We start from the raw sequence: 9,167 nt of genomic DNA on the forward strand, positions 1-9,167 counted from the left end.
CAACACATTATCTCTATCTCTAAGCACAGTGGCTAGCACAGAACACTATATATTGGTATTTTTTTGAAAAGTGTTCCAAGGCATCCTGTGGTGGGTGACACTGAGAAGCGGGGGCTTTGCTGGGGGAAGAAAGTTAGGATGGGAAGCCCGTGGGATTCCACAAGACTGATTTCTCTGGCGTTGTGAAATTCCTTTAACATCCAGAAATGGGAGGACCAACCAAGAGTCTAAAGGTGGAGGGGCAAAGTCAAGCAGATAGTTTGGAAAATATAAGAAAACAACAACTTTGATTATCTACCCTGTGTCTGGTGCTGTGCTAAGTTTCTTCTAAAACAAAAACTAATGTTCATGTGCTTTATGTCCTATTTTGTTTCATCTTCACAATCCTATGAATTAGGGCCTATTAGTTTTCCAATTTACAGAAGAGGAAACAGGCTCAGAGAGGTTAAGCAGTTTATCTGAGGTCACACAGTGTGGAGCTGTCAGATGGTCTGACCTCAGAAATGGGCCACTCTGTTGCCGCTCCGTTATCTTATTTACTCTTCACGAAAACACTGAAAGGTAAGTATGTTAACATGAATGTAGGAATCCCATCCAAGATACCACCTTAGAGATGATGTAGTTGAGACTCAGGGAGGTGAGGTGGCTTGCTCATGCTCAAAGAGCTAGTTAGAGGAATCAACACCCAGTTCAGTTCTCCACCCATAAAACCAATGCCCCTGAAATCTATAGACTGCTCTCCACACACACCGCCAGCGCCCCCCGGAGCTGTCCAGGGTACTGGATGGCCTCTGTTTAAGGCTGTGTCTGTGGATCAGTCTTGAGCTGGCTGCCGGGGCCTTGGCCACACAGTACCACCTCCCTCTGCCTCTGTGTCCTCTCCAGCCTTGGTGCCACCTAGGCCAGCTGCCAACCAAGTTGTCTCTGGCTCTCCCTTGAGCACTGCCCAGGCCCAGCTTCTGCTCTGACTCAGAGGTCCCTGTCATCACACAGAATCCCAAGGACCAAAGTGACACACTTTGATCTTTGGATACCTCAGTCCTTGGCCAGACTGATCATGTTTCTTATCAACAACCAGCCACCACGAGTGCCAGGCACCATGCCAGACATTTGGCATTCACTAGCTCATATCCATTCTTCAAAGGATGAAATTATATCTAATGTACCATTCATCTCATTTAACCCACTCTTTGATCAAGCATGGTTATGCCCCTTCTAGAGATGAGGAAAATAAGGCTCAAGTGACTTGCCCAAGATCACATAACTGGTTAGTAGTGGAGAAGGAATTTGAACCCAGATGGTGCCAAAGCTTTTACTGCAGGAGGAAAACCAAGCCAGCTATTGAACAAGGTGCGGGTTTAGGAAAATTATGACTGAGGAATGTGCTTTGACAGAGCATTACCAAAAGATTAACTCTGGTTGCATCCCCAAGGAATTCTAGGCGGGTCTGACTTACCTGATCCATTTAGTCTCTGCTTCTCATTTTCATTATGAAATATGGCCCCAGGAGAGTATTCTTTCTGTGAACAGAAAGAAAGTAGGTGGAGGTGAGGACCCTCTGTTCCTTGCCAGGGGGAGGAGTGAAGAGATATTCAGAGTGACCCTGGCCAGGGTCAAAGTCCTCTCCAGAGAAACAAAGTACTATAGTCCTTGGAGTGTGAGTGTGTGTGTGTGTGTGTGTGTGTGTGTGTGTGTGTGTGCATCATTTGTGAGGCTCATGCTCTTTTTTTTAAATGACTATTTTTTAGAACAGTTTTAGATTTAGAGAAAAATCGAGAAGATAGTAGAGAGAGTTCCTTATACTCTGCATCCAACTTCTGTTATTTCTCTCTTATTAAAATCCTACATATATGTAGATGTACATGTACATAGTATGGCATATCTTTTCTAATTAAACTAATTATTAAACTGTTAACTAATTATTAACTAATAACATCATTATTATTTTTTTGAATTCCCCCCAATTCATGATGGAAATCACTTTATTGAGTCTGACTGGGTGTGAGGATGCCTATTTTTTTTTTTTTACTTTTATTGGAGTATAGTCGATTTACAATCTTGTGTTAGTTTCAGGTGTACAGCAAAGTGAGTCAGTTATACATATACGTATATCCACTCTTTTTTAGATTCTTTTCCCAATTACAGAATATTGAGTAGAGTTCCCTGTGCTATACAGAAGGTCCTTATTAGTTATCTATTTTTATATATAGTAGTGTATATATGTCAATCCCAATCTCCCAATTTATCCCACCCCTGCTTACCTCCTGGTAACCATAAGTTTGTTTTCTACATCTGTAACTCTTTGTTTTGTAGATAAGTTCATTTGTACCCCCTTTTTATAGATTCCACATACAAGCGATATCATATGATATCGCTTATAACATTATTATTAACTAAAGTCCAGACCTTATTCAGATGTCCTTAGTTTTTACCTAATATTCTTTTTCTGTTCTAGGATCTATCCAAGATACCACATTACATTTAGTTGTCTTATTTCCTTAGGCTCCTCTTGTCTGTGACAGTTTCTCAGACTTTCTTTGCTTTTGATGAACTTGACAGTTTTGAAGAGTACGGAGAGCCACGTACTCATACCAGATCTCTGGTATGTGAGATCTCATCCACACTGTTTCTTCTACCTGGATTGCCTTTTCCCTGCCTTCCTGGCAAACTCCTCATGCTTCAAGAGCAATTTCAGAAGGCTTCAGGGTCAGTGTCATTTCTTAGGCACCTTTTCTTCTCCCTCTACTCTGTCATGACTTGAAAAACAACTCTAAGCCAATGATTCCCAAATGTTTATTTCGAATTCAGACTTTCACTCTGAGCTTATTTAAACTTTGTCCAACAGGCTACTTGACATGTCCCCTTGAAAGTCTAATAGGCCCAACTCACCAGAGCCCAAATGGAATTCTTGACCACTCCAGCCCCCAACCTGTTCCCCCTCTGTCCTCCCATCTTAGCAAGTGGCCCCATTCCAGCCCTGCGGCTCAGGCAGGAGTCTGGGGTTTGCCCTGCCCTGTCTTCCTGCAACGCCATAGTCCTCAGCTCACCCAGCTGCCTCCTGGGATCTCTTCAACCCACCCACTTCTTCCAATGCCCCCACCCTAGCCCACGTGCCTCCCCACCCCATGCCTGAATGTCTGCAGTAGCTTGCCCTCCTTCAAACCATTCTCCTCACAGATTGCAGAGCAAGCTTTTAAAATGTAACACAGACTCTATCCGGCCCTACTCAAACCACACTTTGTTCCTTCCCTTTGCACTTGGAATCAAACTCACCTGCCTTCCCCCTGACCTTCAAGGCCTCTGCAGCCTGTCCCCTCCCTGCCAGCCTCTCAAATCCCATTTATTTGCTCCTCCACATGTTCAAGGACTTGGGATGCCTCGGTGAAAATAGACAAAGGTCCTTGACCTTGTGGAGCTGACATTCTAGCGAGGGAGATAGACAATGAGCATAATGAATAAGTAGATGGTGTGTTAAAAGGTGATAGGTACGTGGAAAGAAGGAAAGTTAGAGTTGGAGAGGAGTGGGAAGTGGTAAATGGGGGCAGTGCGCGGTAATAAATGACTGCTGGGGGGGCCTCATTGAGAAGGCGAGATGCGAGCACAGACTTGTAGGAAGCCGGGGAGTTAGCAACACAAGTGTCTTGGGGAAGCAGGTCGCAGACAGAGGAAACAGCTAGAGCAAGAGTCCTGAGGCTGGAGTGTGCCAGAAGTTCAGGGAACAGCAAGGTGGCCAGAGTGGCGGGAGTGGAGGGAACGCAGGGACCATGATAGGAGGGAAGGTCAGCGAGGAAACGGGGCCGCCTCCCTCACACTCCACACTCCAGCCACCGGGAACCACTTGGGCTCCCTGAAAGCCATGCTGTCTCTAACTTCCCCACTTTTTCAGAAGCTGCCCCTCTACCCAGGGGGCACTCCCCAACTCTGCCTGGCTATTCCTTTTTATCCTTTAAGTCTCTGCTGAAATGCCACTTCCTCAAGGAAGTCCCCCTTGATCACATACATGATCCCACAGCACCCCAGACTGCCCTTATATTAATAGTCACCACTCAGTTGTGATTGTTTGAGCCCTGTCTCCTCCACCAGACTGTACTCGCCTTGAGGGGGAGCTGGAAGCTGTTCACAGCTGTCTCCCCAAGGCCTGATCCAAAGCTGGGCTTGGACTGGATGCCCAGTAATGATTTATTAAAAGAACGAATGAAGTGAATGAGTGAATGAATGAATGCACCCACACTGGGAACCCCGGGCTCTATGAGGAAAGTGGGTGATTCCACAGTGAGTTAATCAGGGCTGGAATGAGGGAGGCCCCCTGCTGCCTGCCCAGGGATTACTCGGGGTGGACAGAAGGGCCTGGGGTCCTGATGTTTCCCCCAGCGTGCTCCAGTTTTGAGCTCTGCCACCAAGGAGGGCATAGAAAAGGGAGGGTGTCTGGGATTTGGCCAAGCCTCTTTCATGGTTTAAACAAAAAGAGTAAGAGGACAAGTAACCTCATCTGTAGAAGAAAATTCTGGGACAAAGAAAAAGGACATGCTCCAGAGGCCTGGAGGGGGATCTGAGCTTCTTCTCACATCTCCCCACACACACCAGGGAAGTGAGGCTGGGTCCCAAGGGCAACGTTAGCATTACAAAGCCAGACTCTCCTAAGGAGCAGCTCCCTGGACTTGGAGTTCAAAGAATTGTCCCTTGCACGCCCGCCAACCCCCCTTGCATGAAAGATTTGTTGGCAGTCAGGCCAACTTGTGTTCAGTAAAACTCAGTGACCCCAGAAGAGTCCTCTCCCTGAAGTGACTGGAGTTCGGGGACCAAGAAAACGCTCCACTTGCCAAGGCAAAGCCGCCTGGATCTTTGTTGATGTATTGCCTTTGGACTGGTGGGGGAGAGGAGGGGGCAAACTGCCAAAATGGCATCTTAGAGAAACATAGAAGAGCCTGAATTCTGACTTTAGGAGAGATGAGGGTAGGACCTCAGAGTATTTGTCCTTGTAGCCTGGAGTGAATCACAGTGAGGTGTGTCTCTGCATGTCTTTATTTAGCCCCCATTAAACTGGAAACACCATGAGAACACGGACTGTGACTTATTCAGGCGTGTATCTTCGATGCTCAGGACATTTCCTGGCACACAGGTGCTTAGTAAAGAAAAACCACCTTAATGACTGTGGCAAATGTTTGCGCACGTCCTAGAGCTGAGCACTGTGTTAAGACTTTACCGATGTGGTCTCACTTAAATCTCATCATGCATAGTCCTTTGAGATTAGGGAAGAGTTGGGGTCCTGTTTTGTGGTTCAGGAAGGAAGCTGCAGCCTTGGACAGGTTAAGATACACAGCTGGCAGTGGCAGCATTGCAATTAGACTGGAGGCAGTCTGACTCGGGAGCCTGCGGCCTTAGCCACATTCACAAATCGGGGGGGCGGGGTGTGGGCAAGAGCCTGCAACCCACTTTACAGAAAAGGAAACTGAGGCTCAGAGAGGTTAAGGAACCCTTCTGCGTGGATTCAGCTGGAGCAGCCTCCCCACCAATCTGATTCTTAAAGGTGGAGTATTTTTTCTTTGCGGTACGCGGGCCTCTCACTGTTGTGGCCTCTCCCGTTGCGGAGCACAGGCTCCGGACGCGCAGGCTCAGCGGCCATGGCTCACGGGCCCAGCCGCTCCGCGGCATGTGGGATCCTCCCGGACCGGGGCACGAACCCGTGCCCCTGCATCGGCAGGTGGACTCTCAACCACTGCGACACCAGGGAAGCCCCAAAGGTGGAGTATTTTTAACGTGTCCCTTGGCTCCTACCCACCCTCCTCCCGTTCCCCATTCCTGAGCCCATAAACACAGGGCTCACAGCACGCCCCACACCCCACGAGCCTCTGCCTCACTGTCTAAAAGCCACCGAGCTGTGTGAGGTGACACCTGCTGCTTCTCGCTTCCATCCCCAGGGACAGAGAGAATCAAAGCCAGCCATCCTTCCTTTAAAGTGCTGGGCACTGTTTGGAGAAGGTGTGAAACCCTGGGACCTGTTCCTTTCCAGGGGTCCATTTACATCACACTGGTGTTGGGTTCCATCAAAGGCAGCCTCCAGGGTCTCTTCACTGTCCATTCATTCCAGCCCCTCAGGCCTCAGAGACCCAGAGCACTGCCCTCCTGGAACCAGGCTGAGGTACTGGGCCAGTACCTTCCTCTCCTCACCTGCACTTGGCAGGTGGGCTGTTTAATTTGCCTTAAAAGCTTGTAAGATAGTTCCCGCAATATATAAATCCATTGCTGCTTTAAACATTTGGAACAACCCAATGCAATAAATTTAAAACATTTCTCCTTTCTATCCCCTCTCAGCCTCAATGTCACCCCTTCCCCAGAGTTATCACTGTTTTTGACGCCGCATGTGTGTTTGGGTCATTTTTCTGCAGCTTGCTTTTTAAGCTCTACAATATGTCTTGTAGATATTTCTATTTTAATATATGTAGAGCCACTTTCCTCTTTTACCTACCGCAGCATACAATACAGCATGATGCCCTAATTTTTTTTTTAAAACAAATCCCCTTTAGTTGAACATTTAGGTTGTTTCCAGTTTGGCCCTATTGCAAATAATTCTGCTCCAAATATCCTTGTGCTTGCCTCTATGTGCATGGATGTGTTTCCCTAGGGCGGACACTGTGACGTAGAAATGCTGGGCCGAAGGGTACATATATTTTAAATTTTAGCAGATGCTACCAAACTACCCCTGTACCGAGCAGGACCCTATGGGGACTTCCTGGAACAGATTCCCTCCCCCCTCATCCTCTGCTTTAGCTCCTCTCTGACGTACCTAGATAATAGTATCTGATGCACATTCCCTGAGTTGTTTTACAGATGCTAAAACCCCCCACCAAACGGAAGGAATTAACTACTTGATGACCATGAGCTTGTAGCCCCCAGACCTACTGGAGCCTAAGGATTGATGATGTTAACTCCTGTGACACCACCCTGATAGCTCACCATCAACCAGTCAGAGAACTGCGCATGAGCTAATCACATACCCTGGGACTCCCCTCCCTCACCTTGCTTTTAAAAATGTTTTGGTGAAACCCATCAGAGAGTTCGGGCTTTTTGAGCATTAGCTGTCCTGGACTCCTTGTACGGCACCTTATAAGAAACATTGCACTTTCCCTCACCACAGCCTGGGATCAGTAGATTGGCTTTACTGCGAGCTGGTGAGCAGACCCAAGTTTTGGTTCAGTAACAATTGTGGCACCCATGTGGGGCCGTAGTCCTGAGTGGATGTCTCCCCTGTGGCATATCGTGCCCTGACAGGTGGCTCCCGGGTCCTGTCCAGCAGCTGCCTGAGCACCTGTGTCTCAGGGACAGACCTGAGCACTTGCCGCCAGCCGGGTTGAGACATCTTTGGTAAGTCATGGGGCTCGCGTATGGCAACACCAGGGTGTTCTTCCCTATTGCATTGGTTTTGCGTACGGCAGAGCATTTGTTGGGATTTTCCCTTCTGGACTAAGGCTTGGTCATTTTGGCTTCATCTCTGACGGGGCATTGGCTGGGGTTCTCCCCTTCGGACTCAAGCACAGTCATTTGGCTTTGTCTCTGACTGATGGGGCATCGGTTGGGAATCTCCCTTTCTGGGGCTAAAGAACTGTGATCCTGAGAGACTATTCTGCATTGCTTTGGTTGGTTTACTTGAGAGTTGAGAACACCTGCCATGAATAATTAAGTATGGATAATCATAACTATTCTATCTCATAGTGCCCCTAGGGTGGATTTTGCAAAACTGGAAGACCTTCAGCTATGCTCCCATAAATGAAAGAAAATGATTTTTTTTAATTGTAACTCTGTTTGGCCTCAGTACTCCCTGAGATCTAGAGAACAATGGCCCCTAATGGCTCTGCTATTATATGAAAGTGAGCCTTTTGGAATTGCTTTGACTTTTATCTTGGGTGTGTGTGCATGAGTATTTTGGTACCTGAGTCCAAATCCTGTGGTTTTGACCTTCATTAAAGGGTCTAGTAACTTGAATGCTGATTCATATTCCTCTGAAAGTGAGGCATGTGCATGTGAGTGAATAAGACGTATTATTGTCGATTACTGTTCTTTGTTTAAACTGAATTGAGTATTTGGAAACGGAGGGGAAAAAATCCCTGAAAATGGCCATGATGACGGGTTTTTGCATATGCAGTTAGGGGAAGCTTGTTTTCTATGAGGAACTTGCATTTCTCTCCCTAAGCCTTTAAAATGTAAATGTTCTGCCTGGACTCTCAGGAATTTATCTGATCTTCTGTAGTCCCTGAGACTGAAGGGAAAAAAGAGAGGTATTTTTAATCTGAAGCGGAAAAACTGTGAGATCTCTGGTTCTGTCTTTATGTAAAAATTAACTTGTAAATGAGCTCATTTAATTGACTTAGTAAACTCTTACAAATTAAATACTTCTAACTATAACAGAAACTGGCCAGAAAAAGTTTCAGTTTCACATGATCTAGGAAATATTCAATATGAAATTAGTATCTGATATTAAAGCTAGCTTAAACTTGTTCATTTAATCAATACAGACATGTCTTACTTTTATTGTTCTTAGGTTTACTAATGGCCAATAAGTTCATGTTATTTTTGTTACAGAGTTTGTCAGAATATTAACTTGCTATGAGTTTCATAAGTTATAAAATAAAGGTAAATGAGTTAAGAGTTTTCAGGTGAACTTTTTCTTTTTAGGAATAATTATGTTGTAGGTATGTCTATCTAAAATACTTTCTCCAGACTTTCGGTAACCTAAGTTTTGCTAAGTTAAATAACGAACATTCCTTGTTCATTAATTCATTGAACATCTAGGTCATTTCAAATAGAGGTTATGGAATATGTTCATAAGTTCCGATCAGGAAGTGCTGGTATGACAGTTCAAAATTGCTTGTTTCTTGGTGGCACAGTGGTTAAGAATCCGCCTGCCAATGCAGGGGATGGGTTAGAGCCCTGGTCTGGGAAGCTCCCATATGCCACGGAGCAACTAAGCCCGTGCACCACAACTACTGAGCCTGCACTCTAGAGCCCGCGAGCCACAAATACTGAGCCCACACGCCACAACTACTGAAGCCCACGCGCCTAGAGCCCATGCTCCACAACAAGAGAAGCCACCGCAATAAGAAGCCCACGCACCGCAATGAAGAGTAGCCCCCACTGACCACAACTAGAGAAAGTCCACGTGCAGCAATGAA

Source organism: Grampus griseus (genome assembly GCF_964374135.1).
Source record: "Grampus griseus genome assembly, chromosome: 10".
NCBI classification, from domain to species: domain Eukaryota; kingdom Metazoa; phylum Chordata; class Mammalia; order Artiodactyla; family Delphinidae; genus Grampus; species Grampus griseus.